Here is a 20657-nt window from a genome sequence, read left to right as displayed (position 1 = left end):
TCCTTGGCTTGAATTGGAATGAGGAGTATAGACGTCGAGTTTCTTAAGATCTGGATTAGGATAAACTACACGAGGCAGATAACGCCTCAGTGGGGTATAGATTGGGAATGAGCTGTCTTAGGGGGGTAGTTGGGGTAATGTTGGGGTGTATTGAAATAAGAAAACGTGCATGTGATATAATGCAATGTAAATGACATCCGGATGTTCTTTATTTTGTTAATAAAAATTTATTTAAATAAAAAAAAAAAAAAAAAGTGTGAAACCAATGAAATTCTGTCTTATATTCTAGGTTTTTCAAAGTAGCCACCTTTTGCTTTAATGAATGCTTTGCACTCTCTTGGACTCTTGATGAGCTTGAAGAGGTAGTCACCGGGAATGGTTTGTACTTCACAGGTGTGCCCTGTAAGGTTTAATAAGTGGGATTTCTTGCCTTATAAATGGGGTTGGGACCATCAGTTGTGTTGTGCAGAAGTCTGGTGGATACACAGCTGATAGTCCTACTGAATAGACTGTTAGAATTTGTATTATGGCAAGAAAAAAGGAGCGAAGTAAAGAAAAACGAGCGGCCATCAAAAACCATCAAGCGCTACAAAGAAACTGGCTCGCGTGAAGACCACCCCAGGAAAGGAAGACCAAGAGTCACTTCTGCTTCTGAGGATAAGTTTATCCGAGTCATCAGCCTCAGAAATCGCAGGTTAACAGCAGCTCAGATTAGAGACCAGGTCAATGCCACACAGAGTTCTAGCAGCAGACACATCTCTACAACAACTGTTAAGAGGAGACTTTATGCAGCAGTCCTTCATGGTAAAATAGCTGCTAGGAAACCACTGCTAAAGACAGGTAACAAGCAGAAGACTTGTTTGGGCTAAAGAACACAAGGAATGGACATTAGACCAGTGGAAATCTGTGCTTTGGTCTGAAGAGTCCAAATTTGAGATCTTTGGTTCCGATCACCATGTCTTTGTGCGACGCAGAAAAGGTGAACGGATGGACTCTACATGCCTGGTTCCCACCGTGAAGCATGGAGGAGGAGGTGTGATGGTGTGGGGGTGCTTTGCTGGTGACACTCTTGGGGATTTATTCAAAATTGAAGGCATACTGTACAAGCATGGCTAGCACAGCATCTTGCAGCGGCATGCTATTCCATCATTTATTTTTTATTGACCCCAAACAAACCTCCAGGCTGTGTAAGGGCTATTTGACCAAGAAGGAGAGTGATGGGGTGCTACGCCAGATGACCTGGCCTCCACAGTGACCAGACCTGAACCCAATCGAGATGGTTTGGGGTGAGCTGGACCGCAGAGTTGAAGGCAAAAGGGCCAACAAGTGCTAAGCATCTCTGGGAACTTCTTCAAGATTGTTGGAAGACCATTCACGGTGACTACCTCTTGAAGCTCATCAAGAGAATGCTAAGAGTGTCCAAAGCAGTCATCAAAGCAAAAGGTGGCTACTTTGAAGAACCTAGAATATAAGACATAATTTCAGTTGTTTCACACTTTTTTTGTTAAGTATATAGTTCCACATGTGTTAATTCATAGTTTCGATGCCTTCAGTATGAATGTACAATTTTCATAGTCATGAAAATACAGAAAAATCTTCAAAAAATGAGAAGTTGTGTCCAAACTTTTGGTCTGTACTGTATGTATGTACATCGCGCTGTGAGTGGGGGTTAAATTCTGCGCCAATATCACTGATTACTACGCGGCCGGCCGCGACCATATAGCACAGCCACGTAGTATATAGCACAGCGATGTAGTATATAGCACAGACCACGTAGTATATAGCAGGGGTGTCAAACTGCATTCCTCAAGGGCTGCAAACAGGTCATGTTTTCAGGATTTCCTTGTACTGCACAGGTGATAATTTAATCACCTACACACATAATGATTACAGCACCTTGTGCAAAGCTCAGGAAATCTTGAAAACACGCATGGTTTGCGGCCCTCGAGGAATGCAGTTTGACACCCCTGGTATATAGCACAGCCCACATAGTATATAGCACAGCCCACGTAGTATATAACACAGCCCACATAGTATATAGCAGCCACATAGTTTATAACACAGCCACGTAGTATATAGCACAGCCCTTAGATGAGCTATATACTGTGTGGGCTGTGCTATGTACTATGTGGCTGTGCTATATACTACGTGGCTGCTATATGCTACGTGGCTGCGCTATCTACGGTGTTCACTGCGCTATATACTACGTGGGCTGTGCTATAATATTGCTGTGCTATATACTACGTGGCTGTGCTATCTACTGCGTGGGCTGTGCTACATACTACGTGGCTGTGCTATATACTACGTGGCTGCTATATACTACGTGGCTGTGCCTTCTACTCTGTGGGCTGTGCTATATACTACGTGGGCTGTTATATACATCACTGTACTATATACTACATGGCTGCTATATACTACGTGGCTGTGCTATCTACTGCGTGGGCTGTACTATATACTACGTGGGCTGTTATACATCGCTGTGCTATATACTACGTGGCTGCTATATACTTCGTGGCTGTGCTATCTACTGCATGGGCTGTGCTATATACTACGTTGGCTGTGTTATATACTACATCGCTGTGCTATATACTACGTGGGCTGTGTTATACTACGTGGGCTGTGTGCTTTATATTACGTGGCTAGGCTATATACTACGTGACTGCTATCTAATGCGTGGGCTGTGTTACATACTATGTGGGCTGTTATATACTATGTGGGCTGTGTTATATACTACATTGCTGTGTTATATACTACATCGCTTTGCTATATTCTACGTGGCTGCTATATACTACTGTGTTGGCTGTGCTATATACTACGTGGCTGTGTTACATACTACGTGGGCTGTGCTATACACTACGTGGCTGCACTATCTACTGTGTTGGCTCTGCTATATACTACATTGATGTGTTATATACTACGTGGACTGTGCTATATACTACGTGGCTGTGCTATATACTGCGCGGCCGGCTGCGACCAATCAGCGATATTGGCGCGGAATTTAACCCCCACTCACAGCGTGACGTACATGCATACATACATATTCTAGAATACCCAATGCGTTAGAATCGAGCCACCATCTAGTATATATATAATCGTCTAAAGGTCTGTTTGTCTGTAACGGAAATCCCGCATCGCTGATTAGTCGCGGAAGGCTGGCGTGACCAATCAGCGACAGTTGCAGTCCGGCCATGAATTGGCGTAGGATTTAGACCACGCTTCCCCCCCCCCCCCCCCAAAAAAAAAAAAAAAGATGTGGGGTCCCCCTATTATATAAAGGCTACGCAGACAGCTGCGGGCTGATATTCATAGCCTAGAGAGGGGCCATTGTTATGAAAGGTAATTCAGTACCACAATGGACATAGAGGTCAGCGCACATACAGTGACCTGGCAATAACCCAAAAAACAAGAACGAGCTCTGAGACGTGGGAACTCTGTTGACCGCAATCCCTAATCCTCTCCACCCACACTAAAGGCAGCCGTGGATTGCGCCTAACGCTCCCTATGCAACTCGGCACGGCCTGAGAAACTAGCTAGCCTGAAGATAGAAAATAAGCCTACCTTGCCTCAGAGAAATACCCCAAAGGAAAAGGCAGCCCCCACATATAATGACTGTGAGTTAAGATGAAAAGACAAACGTAGAGATGAAATAGATTTAGCAAAGTGAGGCCCAACTTTCTGAACAGAGCGAGGATAGGAAAGGTAACTTTGCGGTTAACACAAAACCCTACAAAAACCACGCAAAGGGGGCAAAAAGACCCTCCGTACCGAACTAACGGCACGGAGGTACACCCTCTGCGTCCCAGAGCTTCCAGCAAGCAGTAAAAAACAAATTGAAAAGCTGAACAGAAAAAAAACAGCAAACAAATAGCAAAGAGGAACTTAGCTATGCAGAGCAGCAGGCCACAGGAACGATCCAGGAGGAAACAGGTCCAATACTAGAACATTGACTGGAGGCCAGGATCAAATCACTAGGTGGAGTTAAATAGGTGCTGCTCTAACGACTTCACCACATCACCTGAGGAAGGAAACTCAGAAGCCGCAGTACCACTTTCCTCCACCAACGGAAGCTCACAGAGAGAACCAGCCGAAGTACCACTTGTGACCACAGGAGGGAGCTCTGCCACAGAATTCACAACAGGCCATGGTTATTGCCCCCCGGCTACAAATACCAGCCCCCAGCCGCCCCAGAAATGGTTCATCTGTAAGATGCACCAATTCCGGCACTTAGCCCCTGTCCTCCCACTCCCCTGTAGCGGTGGGATATGGGGTAAGAAGGGGTTAATGTCACCTTGCTATTGTAAGGTGACATTAAGCCAGGTTAATAATGGAGAGGCGTCAATAAGACGCCTATCCATTATTAATCCTAGAGAAGTGAAAGAGTTAAAAAACAAAATAAAGACACAGCTTGAAAAAAGTATTTTAATATTCTTGATTTAACCATACTTACCATACTCGATAACCTGCAAAAATTTAAAATAATAAACCGTATACAACCTGTCCGCCGTAGTCCAATTAATAACGAGTGTCCCACGACAATCTCCCCTATAGAACAGTAACATCGGATGATGTCACTGCTCTATAGGCCCTCCAGTGACACACTGACAGGAGACAATGGCTCCTGCTGTGTATCACTGAGGTTACCTCAGTTCAGGGTCTCACTTTATTGCATTGCTGTGTGGGAACTGTCTCACACAACAGTGCCACAAGTGAGATAGGGACTATTTTTTACAGTGGCGGAGGAATACAGTGCGGAAGGATACCTTCCTTCATTGTATTCCTGGAGAGCTGTTGCATCAGCTGATGCTGCTGCTCTCCAGGGGAGATCGTCGTGGTACACTTGTTTTAATTGGATTTCTGCGGATCAGGGAGTATAGTGTTTGTTTATTATTTTAATATTTTTTGCAGGTGACACTGGCTTCGGGGATCAAGGTGACAAGTGATGGTGAGTATGTACTCTATGTTTAATGTACTGTATGTCTATATGTATGTACTGTATGTATGTGTTGTATGGTGTATGTTGTATGGTGCATGTCAAATGTTGCATGTTGTTGCATGTCGCATGTTGTCTCATGTTGTTGCATGTCATTGCATGTTGCATGTCGTCGCATGTTGTATGTTGTTGCATGGTGTATGTTGCATGGTGTATGTTGCATCGTGTATGATGTATGTTGTGTGTTGTATGTTGTGTGTTGTAAGTGTACACAGTCTAGACGAGTCCAGCTCTGCTACATCTGGATGCCTGACATCCAGATGTAGCAGAGCCTGTAGATGATCACCGGAGATAACTCTCCAGCGATCACCTACACTGCAGCGTTCTCACAAACAGCTAATCGGCTGTTTGCGAGAACCAGATTCGTGACCGGAGATAACTCCCGGTCACGTGCACGGCAGTTCTCGCGATAACCTAAGTTATCGCGAGAACTGCAGTGGACGAGGGACTTCTGGCGGCGGGACAGGTGAGTCGGCAGACATGCGTAGTAAGCTGCGTGTACGCAGTTTCTACGCATGTGACTATCATTAGATGTGATTTTATCGCAACTAATGAAAGTCTCTGGTAAATTTACGGCACGGCGACGGAGCGTTGCCGCTGTGTAAAAAAAAAAAGCTTAGTTCTGAAAAGATGCACCGTATGTCCATTTACGCGGGTCTGCCGCCTGCGTGTTTTACCGCATAGTGGAGACGGGACTTCATGAAATCCACTATGCTGTAACATCTGGATGCTGCGTGTTTGAGCGTGGAAACTTACCCTAAAAGTGTGGGGTCTATATTTACCAAATAATCCATGATCTTTAGATATTACTGTAGTATTTTATGTTACAGCTTAGGCTTCTTTCACACTTCCGTCGGTACGCGGCCATCGCTATGCCTTGGCGCGACGGACGTTGGCGATGTTTTTGCACAGCGTGGGCAGCGGACGCAGTGTTTCAACGTGTCCGCTGCCCATAGTAAACTCCCAGGGAGGAGGGAGTGGAGTTACGGCCGGGCATGCGCAGTTTAAAATGCAGGACGCGACGTACGACAGTCTGCCAAATACCGACGCATCCAGTGCACGACGTATGGAACGTGTGTCCATACGTCGCGATGCGTCGGTAATGCAAGTCTATGTGAAAAAAACCCATTCTGCGGGCAACTTTGCAGGAGGCATTTTTTCCACAAAACGACGCATTGTGACGGTCGGGAAAAGACGGAGGTGTGGAAGTGGCCTTAGGCTTCTTTCACACTTCCAGTCGTCCTGCGTCAGAGTGCAGTGAACCGACGTATCGACGGACGTTGCAAGATTAGAATAAAACGGGTGCAACGCATCCAGTGTTATGACAAAGAGAGAGAGGGAGACTTTTCCCGGGGTTTGAAAATGCTTCCAGGCATGCTCAGATGTAAAAGCTGCATCCGTCACTGGATTCCTGCATTTTACAGTGTGTGCAGGATCCAATGTCCATAGGCTTCCATTCTGTGCAATGACGTATGCCACAGGAGGCGTCAGGGAACGTTTTTCCACTGCAGACAAAAAACGTTCCTTTGAACGTTTTTTCAAAATGACGGTCCGTCAAATTCCGCAGGAACCAGTGCATGATGAACAAAACGTGTGGCCATCCGTCACGATACGTCGCTAAGGCTACTTTCACACTAGCGTTTTCTGGCAGCCGTTACAATGCGTAGGCGCGACGTATCGACAGATGCGTCAAAAATATTGAAAAACTGATGCAACGCATACAGTATTTCGACGGATCCGTCGCAAATCTGCTAGACGGTTATGTCGAAAAACTGTATCCGTTGTGTCCGTTTTTACCATCCGTTTCATCCGTTTTTATGACGGATCCGTTTTCCCTGCCTAAAAATGGGAGTCTCCCAAATGTGATTGGCTACTGGAAAATAGGGAAAACTATATATTGACTGTTTTTACAGCCCATCTTTGAAAGGGTTTAGAGAAAATGTCAGAGATGGAAGGAGTACTTGTGAGGATTCCGAACGTAGTTACTGATGTGATTTTTTTTTAGACCAATCGGCTGGATATAATGGTTCGGGAAAAGCAGGCGGCAGCAGCAAGACGGAGGATGCTTCAACCTAGACGTCGCAGACTATGCATTCATCCCATTAACGCACTGCGGATGACCCGGGGCGTCTATTTTACTCTCTACATGGAGTTGCACCAGAACCCGGAGAAGTTTTTTAATTATTTTCGGATGAGGCAGGAGCACTTTGATTTGTTGCTGGAACAAGTTGGGGATGTCATCCAAAGGCAGGACACACGCATGAGGTTTTCCATCGCAACGGCGGAGCAGCAGATGGTGACCCTGCGGTAAGCTTATTATTTATTTATTTTTTTTTTTTTAATCATTGTTCATATTAATGCCATGTAAACATATTTTAACCTATGGAAAACCACATCAGCAGTGAACATGCTCCACAAAATACTGCGCTGAAACACTGCGTTGCATTTTCTGCAGCATGTTAATTTTTTTATTGTTTGTGGCCATTCCACTGTGTTTTACACCTGCTCCATAATAGGAATGGACAGATGTAAAAATGCTGTTTGAGGCTATGTGCACACATACAGGTTTTTCACGTTTTCTTCGCGTTTTTTCGCACTAAAAACGCTATAAAAATTCATTAAAAATGCATACATTATGCATTCTATCATTTAGAATGCATTCTGCATTTTTTGTGCACATGGTTGCGTTTTTTTCCCGCGAAAAAAACGCATTGCGGTAAAAAGATGAGCATGTTCATTATTTTTGCGGATTTTCTGCATTTTTCCCGCAATTCTATGCATTTGGGAACAAACGCACCAAAACCGAGTCAAAATTGCGCTAAAATCGCGGTAAAAACGCATGCGGATTTCTGGCAGAAATGTCCGGTTTTTGTCAGGAATATTTCTGCAAGAAATCCTGACGTGTGCACATACCCTTAACGTGCAGTACAACAGAACAAAAACTTCCGCAGTGCCATTTATTGAAACTTAAAAAACAAACAAAAATGTAATATTTGTGTAAATTGCTTAAAAATGTTATGTTGGTCTTTGCAATTTTTACTAACATTGTTATTTGTTTCTTACAGATTCCTGGCTACAGGAGAATCCCTAACTTCTCTACACTACACTACCAGTTCCGCCTTGGAGTATCAACTATTTCCGGAATTGTGAAAGAGACCTGTCTGGCTATATGGGATACCTTACACCAGGAGTACATTCCACAACCGACAAAGGACATCTGGCTGCAGAGTGCAGAACTGTTTGAGAAACTGTGCCATTTCCCACATTGCTTGGGTGCCGTAGATGGCAAACACATCCGTATTACAAAACCAGCAGGATCAGGCTCAGAGTACTTCAATTACAAGAAGTACCGTATATACTCGAGTATAAGCCGAGATTTTCAGCCCAAATTTTTGGGCTGAAAGTGCCCCTCTCGACTTATACTCGAGTCACGGTCGGCGGGTGAGGGGGAGAGGGCGCTGAGGCATACTTACCTAGTCCCAGCGATCCTGGCGCTCCCCATGCCGTCCCACGGTCTTCGGTGCTGCAGTTCTTCCTCTATCAGCGGTCACGTGGGACCGCTCATTAGAGAAATGAATAGGCGGCTCCACCTCCCATAGGGGTGGAGCCGCCTATTCATTTCTCTAATCAGCGGTAACGGTGACCGCTGATAGAGGAAGAAGCTGCGGCACCGAAGACAGCTGTGCGGGAGAAGGAGCCGGACGCCAGGACCAGGTAAGTATGTAATATTCACCTGTCCGCGTTCCAGCCGCCGGGCGCCGCTCCATCTTCCCGGCGTCGCTCCATCTTCCCGGCGTCTCTGCGCTCTGACTGTTCAGGTCAGAGGGTGCGATGACGCATATAGTGTGCGCGGCGCCCTCTGCCTGATCAGTCAGAGCGGAGACGCCGGGACGAGACGCCGGGACCGGACGCTGGGAGCTGCAATCAAGAGAGGTGAGTATGTGTTTTTTTTTTTTTTTTTCTGCAGCAGCAGCGACAATGGCAGAGCTTTCTATGGGGCAATATGAACGGTGCAAGAGCACTATATGGGGCAGAGCTTTCTATGGGGCAATATGAACGGTGCAAGAGCACTATATGGGGCAGAGCTTTCTATGGGGCAATATGAACGGTGCAAGAGCACTATTTGGGGCACAGCTACCACCGATCGACCAAACCGCTGCATGACCATCTCTACCCTCACCTACTGTATTCTCACCCATCCCTTGTAGATTGTGAGCCTTCGCGGGCAGGGTCCTCATTCCTCCTGTACCAGTTATGACTTGTATTGTTTAAGATTATTGTACTTGTTTTCATTATGTATACCCCTCCTCACATGTAAAGCGCCATGGAACAAATGGCGCTATAACAATAAAAAATAATAATAATAATAGCTATAGGGCAATAATGAACGGTGCAGAGCACTATATGGGGCACAGCTATAGGGCAATAATGAACGGTGCAGAGCACTATATGGGGCACAGCTATAGGGCAATAATGAAAGGCGCAGAGCACTATATGGGTCAGAGCTATAGGGCAATAATGAACGGCGCAGAGCACTATATGGCACAGCTATGGGGAAATAATGATCTATTTTTATTATTGAAATTCACCGGTAGCTGCTGCATTTCCACCCTAGGCTTATACTCGAATCAATAAGTTTTCCCAGTTTTTTGTGGCAAAATTAGGGGGGTCAGCTTATACTCGGGTCGGCTTATACTCGAGTATATACGGTACTTTTCAATAGTATTCATGGGCATAGCAGATGCGAACTGTAAATTTCTGGCTGTGGACATTGGAGGCTATGGCGGGTCCAACGACTCCCAAGTCTTCAAAACTTTCCACCAGCCAGACCACTCCCGGGAACAACTGGACCACCTATGCCTTTTGTCTGTGTTGGTGATGAGGCATTCCAGTTGTCCCCACATCTACTAAAACCGTATGCAAGCAGAGACTTGACCCGAACAAAAAGAATTTTCAATTACCGCTCAACAAGAGCCAGACAAGTGGTGGAGTGTGTATTTGGCATTCTAACTGCAAAGTGGCGCGTGCTGCTCACCGCCATAATACTGCACACACAAACCGTGTATGAGGTTGTCAAGGCCTGTGTGGTCCTGCATAACTATCTATTTTCCAAGGAGCCTGTTTCCGTGGATGATGAGGACTTGGGGACCACCTTGTGGGATTACCACAGCAGCTCTGCACGCTCCGCTGATTCTGTTTCCAGAATGAGGGACCAGTTTGCAGAGTATTTTGTGTCATCTGTGGGCAGGGTTCCGTGGCAAGAGAATATTGTGTGACATCTCTCTTTCATGTGTCTGTGATTTATGTTGGGTAATAAACCATATATTTGGGTAATAAACCAAATGTTATACCTTCTAACGTGTGGTGTGTAATGTTTTTCATTTAGTTAGCATACTTAAATGAAGGCACTAAACAAAAAAATTGTTTTTAAACCAAACCAAATTTTATTTTACATATTACAATATAATAAACTTTTGCATTTCTTTTTTTTTTTTTAAATACAATTTTTGGTAAACTTTTTTTTTGTTGGTAAACCTTTTTTTCTTTGGTAAACTTTTTTTTTAGGTAAACCTTTTTTTTTTTTTTTGGGGGGGGGGGGTAAACCCTTTTCTTGTAAACTTTTTTTTTTGTTATACTTTATTTTGTTTGGTTACACCTTTTTTTTTTTAAATATAAATATTACATCACAACTTTTTTACAAAACATTACAAATCTGTAAAGTGTGGGGTGGAGATACTAGTGGAGGGGCTGGAAGGTTGGACCACGTCGACAGTTGGGGAAAGCCTTCTGGGTTGGGGTGTAGTGGAAGGGGGGGAATAAACAAAGTGCTGAGCAGGGGGGGGGGGGTGTTGGGGTAGGTGGAATACTAAATGGGGAAGGTAAGTTGGACAAGGAAGAAAACATTGGGGAAGAAATTTGGTTTTGGGGCCGGAATGGGAATTGGGACTGGGTTGTGTATTGCGACTATGTTTGGTATTGGGCCTGGGGTGGGAATTGGGACCGAGCTGGAAATTGGGACTGGGCTTGGAATTGGGACTGGGCTTGAAATTGGGACTGGGCTGGGATAGTTGTAGTGGCTGTGTGGGGAGGTGTGGGATTTTGGGTTTCGGAGATTACCTACACTAGACCAGCTTGGCAGGCTTGCATTACCCGCATCTGCTGGTCAAGAGTTAGCTTTTCCATGCTCCTGGGCATGGATTGAAAGAAAAGGTTGTTTGGTGATTGACTTGCATCTGAATGCAGCCCATCCAAGCGACTGCTGTGTTCACTCATGCGTGTTTGCATCATGTTGAACCCAGCAGCCACTTGCTCTCCCAAAATTTTGAAAGAGCTTTTGAAGGATGCATTCAGATGCAAGAACTCAGGAGCATAGCTCCTTTCCGGACCCCTCTGTCGCTGCCGCCACTAACCTAATGGTGGTCTAGAGGTGGCAGGATCAAAGGGGTGTGGCAAAGGGAACGCCAAGTCTTGACCAGCAGCTTCAAGTAACGAAGGCTGCGCTGATGCTCCAGTGCTGGCGGCGGTGGAAGTGGATGGGGCAGAGGTACCGGAAGGGTCAGTAGAGGGGTCAGAGGGGTGGGGTCTACCGACGTGGCCCTCGGTGGCGGACTCCTGAGAGATCGCTCCAGAGGGGTCCAAGGTAGATGCAGGCGCCCGATGGCTACAGATGGTGCTGTGAAAAAGGAAAAAAAATAAAATAATATATTGATAGGAAAAAGCCCTGTCTAACCAAAAAAGTTAGACAGGTAAACATGGTGATTTATTCAATGGGCTGTAGAATACTTACGTTTTACTCAGCATTGCTTCCCGGAGGAAGGACAGGGCACGGCTGTGTTTATACTGAGTCCTTCTCCGTCCTGCTGAGCCACTCGGGGCCAGCATCTCCTGGTTAAACTCCCTCTTGAAGCGATCCCTGAGTGACCGCCACCGCTTCCTAACCCTTTCACCTGCAAAGACAAGAAAAAAATTAAAACAAGTGTTAATTACAAAACACATTCCGTTCAGCTCAAAACAGAACTGAAAAGTGAATACTTACATTCGTGAGTCTGCTGCCTTGGCGCAAGGTCCTCCCACCTCGGCAATACGTTTTGGCAGACTTCCTCCCCTAGCCAACGGGTCACATACGTATCAGCATGCCTGCGGTCAGCCATATTCCACAGCTGCTCCCGCTCGTGGACCTCCTCGATGAGGCAGTCCACATCGATCCCGATGTCCTCACCATCTCGGGAGCACGCTGTGAATACTTTGAAAAGAAAAAAAAATTAATACACTGAAACACACAACTTAACAAGAGAAAAAGAAAAGCCAAAAAAAAATCTGCTGGCTGACGGCGGCGGCGGCGATTACGCCGGCTCTGGGAGCAGCTGGGAGGATCTTGATGGCGTTGGCCAGAAGGTGCAGCAGACTAAGAAAAAAAAAAAAAAGAATTATGTTTGAGGTAGGCATATGTTGTATGTGTACTGTTCATGTATGATGAAGTGTTTTGTATGTGTTGGGTGCTCTGTGATGTGTGAAGCGACTGTTTCGGCACAATTTACACTGTGCGCCCGCTCCTTGGATTTCTCCACCCCTCTCGTCTCCTTCTGAGAGGCCCTCGGTTGCTTCAGCTTCCTGTGAAAACATAATTAATGCATATAGTGATTAACCGACATTTTAACTATAGCACCAAAAAATTACCGCAACATGCTGTCACTGTGGAGAAGGGCTCTCAGAAGAAGACATTCTTCATTGCAGTATTTCCGGGCAGGCGGCTGTGGTCCCTGGTGGCTCTGCAAGTATAAAGACTCTTGTAATCTACTATACACATTGAAATGTCAGCTTCATAGAATGTAAGTCTATATACTTACATCAGCAAAGCGGCTTGCTCCTGTCGTCCCTGGTGCGGTATTTCCGGGCAGGCGGCTGTGGTCCCTAGTGGCTCTGCAAGGATAAAGAATGTATTGTTAGAACCACCCCCATAACTAGCTAATATAAAAGATTTAATAACCACCCTGCTCAAATGATGTGAGCAATGTTGATGCAGGTGTACACCAAAAGTTTTGAAAAACAAACCCAAATAGAAAAAAAACCCAAAGCACACCAGTCTGAGCTGAATTACCTACTTCAATAGTATGTGCAAGCTGTAAAACCATTTCCCCCCACCCCAAAAACAAAAAAATAAAGATACCCTCTTGTAAAACAGAAATGCCTACACACCAGTTGAAAATGTATTGAGAACATATATCTGATTTTAAAGGTCCCTTTTAAAATCACTTTTGAAAATTTTACCCTTTAAAAATTTCAATGCTCTTTATTTTAAATACAAGTACATCAACTGGAAATGTTTTCAACCATAACAAAAAAAAAATAGAAAGAAAAAACCTAACACACAAGACACACGCACGCACGCACGCTCACACACTGAAACCACATGCTGCACAGACCACACTACATGGTAAATACATCACATTAAAAAAAAAATGTACATGCACTCACCCAGTCACACGGATGCATACACCCGCAATCACCCAGACGCATGCACGAAAGCACACAGGCGCATGCACAACGAATGCACACGCACAAAAGCACAGAGGCGCAGGAATAACGCACGCACGCACGCACACACAGCCGTACACAAACACAAGGATGCACACAGGCTTATGCAAACACACACAGATGCACAAAAGCACACAGGCGGACAAAACCACAAAGCCGCTCACAGACACACACACGCACCCACAGACGCACGCAAAAATGGCAGGACACACACTGTGTGGATGCTGGCAGGCCTGAGGCTGGAGCTGGACGCTTGCTGTCTTCACAGTGGCAGGCCTCAGGCTGGAGCTGGACTCTGGCAGGACGCTGGCTGTTAACCCCTTCATGACCTTGGGATTTTTCGTTTTTCCGTGTTCGTTTTTCACTCCCCTCCTTCCCAGAGCCATAACTTTTTTATTTTTCCGTCAATTTGGCCATGTGAGGGCTTATTTTTTGCGGGACGAGCTGTACTTTTGAACGACATCATTGGTTTTAGCATGTCGTGTACTAGAAAACGGGAAAAAAATTCCAAATGCGGTGAAATTGCAAAAAAAGTGCAATCCCACACTTGTTTTTTGTTTGGCTTTTTTGCTAGGTTCACTAAATGCTAAAACTGACCTGCCATTATGATTCTCCAGGTCAGTACGAGTTCATAGACACCTAACATGACTAGGTTATTTTTTACCTAAGTGGTGAAAAAAAATTCCAAACTTTGCTAAAAAAAAAAAAAAAAATTGCGCCATTTTCCGATACTCGTAGCGTCTCCATTTTTGATGATCTGGGGTCGGTTGAGGGCTTATTTTTTGCGTGCCGAGATGACGTTTTTAATGATAGCATTTTGGTGCAGATATGTTCTTTTGATCGCCCGTTATTGCATTTTAATGCAATGTCGCGGCGACCAAAAAAACGTAATTCTGGCGTTTCGAATTTTTTTCTCGCTACGCTGTCAGGTTAATGCTTTTTTTTAATTGATAGATCGGGCGATTCTGAGCGCAGTGATACCAAATGTGTAGATTTGATTTTTTTTTTTTATTGATTTATTTTGATTGGGGCGAAAGGGGGGTGATTTAAACTTTTATGTTTTTTTTTTATTCTTTTCACCTTTTTTTTTTACTTTTTTTTTTTTTACTTTTGCCATGCTTCAATAGCCTCCATGGGAGGCTAGAAGCAGGCACAGCACGATCGCCTCTGCTACATAGCAGCGATCTGCTGTTCGGTGCTATGTAGCAGAATTGCAGGTATGCTGTGAGCGCCGACCACAGGGTGGCGCTCACAGCTACCGGCGATCAGTAACCATAGAGGTCTCAAGGACCTCTATGGTTCCAATGGAGAAGCATCGCCGACCTCCGATCATGTGACGGGGGTCGGCGATGACGTCATTTCCGACCGGATGCGGTAGTTAAATGCCGCTGTCTGCGTTTGACAGCGGTATTTAACTAGTTAATAGGCGTGGGCAGATCGCGATTCTGCTCGCGCCTATTACGGGCACATGTCAGCTGTTCAAAACAGCTGACATGTCCCGGCTTTGGTGCGGGCTCACCGCCGGAGCCCGCATCAAAGCGGGGCTTCTGACCTCGGACGTACTATCCCGTCTGAGGTCAGAAAGGGGTTAAAGGACGATGGCAGGCCTCTGGCTGTATTCAGGTTTAGCTCTGGCTGTATTCAGTACGTCATACAGACACAAACACATGCACACGCACACACAGACATGCACACACATGCACACAGATGCACACAAAAATGGCAATACTCACACTTGTTTGAAGGCTGTAGCGTGATGCTGGCTTCTGGCAGCACAGTCAGGCCTCTGGGTAGATTTTATAGCTGTATGGTGGCTGGAGTCTTGCTGGCTGGAGTCTTCTTGCTGGCACATTTGGGGTTGAAGGCCCAGGCCAGGTTTATATAGATTTGGGGATGTCTGGTGAATTGGCAACAAAATCCTGAATCTGAGCATGCTCAGTGTAAAAAAAAAAAGTATTGCAGCGCTGCATTCCGTCATATGACGTGTCACGACGGATCCTACATCCATAGGCTTCCATTCTAGCCAACGACGCATGCCGCAGGATGCGTCGTGACAAGTTTTCCCGGCGCAGACAAAAAACGTTACAATCAACGTTCTTTCCAGACGTGTCGCCAAATTTCGACGCATCCGTCGCCCGACGTACACGACGCGTTACAATCCGTCGCGATGCGTCGCAAATACAAGTCTATGGGAAAAAACGCATCCTGCAGGAGATTTTGCAGGATGCGGTTTTTTCAAAAAACGCTTTTTGACGTCCGCCAAACAACGCTAGTGTGAAAGTAGGCTAATAGAAGTCTATGGCTGTGTGCACACGATGCAGATTTGGTGCAGAATTTTCTGCAGAAAATCTGCACTAAATCTGCATCTCCTGGCAGAATCCGCAGGTGCGTTTTTTATGTGTTTTTTAATGCATTTTTTACCAATGGATTTCTATTATGGAGGGGTGCAGAAACGCTGCAGAACTGCACAAAAGAAGTGACATGCACTTCTTTGAAATCTGCAGCGTTTCTGCGCAAATTTTTCTGCACCATGTGCACAGCTTTTTTTTTTTTTCACATTGATTTACATTGTACTGTAAATCACAGTGCAGTTCTGCAGCGTTTCTGCTGCAGAAAAATCTGCTGCAGTTCTGCACTAAATCTGCATCGTGTGCACATACCCTATAAGAAAATGCAGGATCCTGCAAATTTTTTTGCAGGATCCTGTTTTCTCAAAAAACGACGTATCTCGACGGGGCTACAAAGACAGAAGTGTGAAAGAGGCCTTAGAAGCAGGAGAGGACAGAGGAGAAAGCTTTGTTAGGGCTCAACCTGAGAATGAACAGGGGCAGACAGTGACAGTAGCCTCCAGAAGCCATATTCAGACCAAATCTTAACACCCATGCAACTTTTCAATTGGAGTGAGAAAAATATCCTTAAAATCCAGTTCATGTATTGTACAAACCAGGACTACGAACTGGTAGAAGGCGGCACAAGATTGGCAATGGATGGCATAACTGGTTATGTGACCTGTGAATATGGTTTGTGCTGGTGGTGGCTACTGTACTCTCCAAAGATTGTGAACATGTAGAAGTGACTTTTTTGCATCCTTCTGTTAAAGCGCCATTGCGATTCCAGTGCGGAAAAAAATGCAGCATGTGCACAAAAAATGCGGATTGCATTATAATAATAGGATGCTTAATGTATGCGTTTTTTTCGCGATTTTATCGTGTTTTTATAGCGAAACAACGCGAAAATTCCTGAACGTGTGCACATAGCCTGAATGTACCAAATATTATATGATAGTAAGCATATGACACTTTACCTATTGCGTTATATGGGGTCACATACCTTGCAATGTGCTGTTTTCCCTCTATTTATAGTCTCAGGACTATGGAGTGTTTGTACCCACATCTGTTTTTAATTAGGTTTTATTTCTTTTGCTATTTTGTGTGCTAAATAAAGATTTTTCACTTTTTTTTTTTTTAAAGGTTTTCAGGAGTAGTGTGCATTTTTTTTACAGTAGTGCTTTCTTCCTTCCCTTGCATTGATTATTTTTACTACTGGTTTTGCACCTCCCTGGTTTATATATATATATATATATATATATATATATATATATATATATATATATATATATATATATATTTGTCTAATGGTATGTGTCCACGTTCAGGATGGCCGGCGGTATCGTCGGAGCGGCAAACCCGCTCAGCGGTAAGCCCCGCCCCCTTTCTGTGACGTGATGATGCCGGATGTGTTCACAGCACACATCCGGCATCATCGCTCCCCACCATAGGGCCCTGTGCTATATCTTGCGGCGACGCAGTGTCGCTGCAAGATATACGGACATGCTGCGATCTGAAAAGACGCGCAGCATGTCCGGAGTCGCAGGGCCGCCGCGTGCGTGTTACCACGCATAGTGGATACAGGATTTCATTAAATCCCCTCCACTATGCTGTAACATCTGGACGCTGCGTGTCTGACGCTGCGGCTCTATGCAGCGTCAGACACGCAGCGTTTCCTGCACGTGGAAACATACCCTAAGGGGTACTTCCGTCTGTCTGTCCTCAACGTCCGTAACGGAAATCCCGCGTCGCTGATTGGTCTCGGCAGCTGCCTGTCATGGCTGCCACGACCAATCAGCGATGGGCACAGTCCGATTAGTCCCTCCCTACTCCCCTGCACTCAGTGCCCGGCGCCCGCTCCATAATCCCCTCCACTCACCGCTCACACAGGGTTAATGGCAGCGGTAACGGCCTGCGGTGTAACGCACTCCATTACCGCTGCTATTAACGCTGTGTGTCCCCAACTATTTACTATTGATGCTGCCTATGCAGCATCAATAGTAAAAATATGTCATGTTAAAAATAATAATAATAATAAAAAAAAAAAACCTGCTATACTCACCATCCGCCGCCTTTCCCGCTCCTCGCGACGCTCCCGGGACCGCTCCTTTGCAAGCGGCAGCTTCCGGTCCCAGGGCTGGTGTGCGACAAGGACCTGCCGTGACGTCACGGTCATGTGACCGCAACGTCATCACAGGTCCTGCTCATACCAGCCCTGGGACCGGAAGCTGCCGCTTGCAATGGAGCGGTCCCGGGAGTGTCGCAAGGAGCGGGAAAGGCGGCAGATGGTAAGTATAGCAGGACTTCAACGGGCCTTCGGAAGGTGAGTATATGTTTTTTTTTTTTTTTTAAGTCTCTATACTACGAGGTTCTGTGCTGTATACTCCGTCGCTGTGCAATATACTAAGTGGCTGGGCAATATACTACGTGACTGGGCAATATACTACGTGACTGGGCAATATACTACGTGACTGGGCAATATACTACGTGACTGGGCAATATACTACGTGACTGGGCAATATACTACGTGACTGGGCAATATACTACGTGACTGGGAAATATACTACGTGGCTCTGCTATATACTATGTGGCTGGGCAATATACTACGTGGGCTGTGCAATATACTATGTGGCTCTGCTATATACTGTGTGGCTGGACAATATACTACGTCGCTGGGCAATATGCTATGTGGCTGGGCAATATACTACGTCACTGGGCAATATACTAAGTGACTGGGCAATATACTACGTGGTTGGGCAATATACTACGTCGCTGGGCAATATACTATGTGGGCTGTGCAATATACTACTTTGACATGCATATTCTAGAATACCCGATGCGTTAGAATCGGGCCACCATCTAGTATTTATTATATTAGTGCACCTGTATCCTAAAACTGATTGTTCTACAAGTGAACTCGCCTTGGGACACTCTGGATTACATGCACTATGGCGAACAAGAAAGTATATGATGGTTTATTATTTTTGATTGTTTATAGGAGACAAGGACATCGGGGATTTGGTGAGTGTGTTTTTTTAATTTTTATTTAAATATGCATTTACTTACTTTACATGTTTTAGTTTTTTATTTCTAAGTTTGAACACAGGCGCCGGCTGATGAGCGACGTCTCCTATCAGCGGCTCCTGCCATCACTGTCGTCAGTGAAAGCAGACATAGCCTGACGGGACTACTAGTCACATCAGCCAACACCTGCTGACCTGTGGTAAGCTTTTCACAACAGGTCACAGTATCTCTGTGGGGTCAAGCTGACATCTAATAGCATGACACCGCAGCGCTCTGACGGCGGTAACGTTGACACCAGACCACCCACACCGTTGTCTCCCATGATGCCACACAGATGACAGCGTGGGAAACACCATAGGAAGTCTGTATAAGGTCAGGAAATCCACAGCTAATCTGCAAACATTTTTATACCTGCATTTTTGCTGTGGATTTGACTGACTCAATTAAAGTCAAAGGGTGAAAAACACTAAAAATCCGCATAAAAAATTGACTTTCTGCAGGAAAACAACAATGCAAATACTCAATTAAAATTACTGACCATGTGCACAGCACTTCAGGATTCTTGTTGCATTAGTTCGCATAAGGATTCCATAGCCTTTTTTTGGCTGATTTCTGCATTGAAAAATAGCCGTGAAAACACACCATGTGCAAACAGCCTAACGGCTCACATCCATTTTATGGTTTTCAGATGCCACTTTATAAACCATTTAGAACAATTCACTGTGACACTGATGCTGCCGCGAGTGATGTCCATACATTCTAAAGCACTATATCTTAGGATCAAGGGACGTGACTTGCACCCCGTTCCTTATAGAAGCCAACCTCCCCTCTTTCCCAGTAGTCATAGATTAGGTTATGTGGCTTGCTACCCAGGGCTGTGGAGTCGCTAAGCCAAACCTCCGACTCCCTCATATATGGCTCATGGTTAAGTTTAAGTGATAAATTTACTGTAGTAAAATGGTAACATCAGGCTTATAATCATTATGATACAATAATCAAGCCATTTAGATAGAACATAAAATATATTTATTGAAATACAACTTGGAACACAAAAACTTTTACATATTTACAATTTATTATACACTATGCAGAAAGTGGAAAATAACGTACTGAATAACATTTGTGCAGTCTATGAATTTGTTCTGAGAAATAGTATCGCTTTCATCAGATCCTCCTTCATAGATGACCTCAAATCTGACCTAATTATTTTAAGGCTAGAGAACAACCTCTCTACACTAACTTGTGTTGGTGGCAAAGCAGTAACCACATGGGCAACATCTCTAACAATTTCAGGGTATAAAGGAATTGCCTCAAGCACAGTCAGTTTTGATGAACGATTGAACGCTTCTACTTCTTTGAGAGCAAGTGAAACATTTTGCTGAAATATGGTCAATCTGTTTTCTATGGGAGTGGAATCTTTTTCCCTGCTTAATGTCATCCAAATAACTGTCAAAATAAAACTCCTCATCTGATGAGGATGAAGACTGCAGCAGCAGCACTTGCAGGATCCGAGTCCTCTTGCTCTAGTCCATCCTGTAGCCTACTCATCCTAACTGTAACCTCAATCAAAGCTTCTTTTCCTTTAGTAAGCAGTTGATCATCCAGCAATATACAATGACTTGGGTCCACAGAAATAGCTGCCAGAAGAATTTTATTTTCTAGTAATGCCATCTGCAATTAAACCTCCTCTTTGGGACAGGCAAAACAACAAGTTCTGCCTCTCCTTAACCCCTTGGCGACCGCCGATACGCCTTTTAACGGCGGCCGCTAAGAGTACTTAA

At 45.0% G+C, this 20657-nt stretch overlaps 1 protein-coding gene across 8 annotated transcripts in view; it reads left to right on the top strand.

The window, feature by feature from the left end:
• TMEM181 (transmembrane protein 181) overlaps positions 1–20657 on the top strand; it is a 325398-nt gene that overhangs the window by 88932 nt on the left and 215809 nt on the right. The window contains exon 1 of one of the 8 annotated variants that reach the window (XM_069769357.1): positions 4906–4942. The exons of the other annotated variants lie outside the window; for them this stretch is intronic. The gene's annotated coding sequence lies outside the window, so the exon portion shown is untranslated. Of the gene's footprint in view, positions 1–4905; positions 4943–20657 lie in introns of those variants that run through there. 8 annotated transcript variants of the gene reach the window in all.

Source organism: Ranitomeya imitator, chromosome 5 (genome assembly GCF_032444005.1).
Source record: "Ranitomeya imitator isolate aRanImi1 chromosome 5, aRanImi1.pri, whole genome shotgun sequence".
Taxonomy (NCBI): Eukaryota; Metazoa; Chordata; class Amphibia; order Anura; family Dendrobatidae; genus Ranitomeya; species Ranitomeya imitator.
Note: the sequence above shows the minus strand (reverse complement) of the source record. Positions and strands in the feature narration are given on the sequence as shown.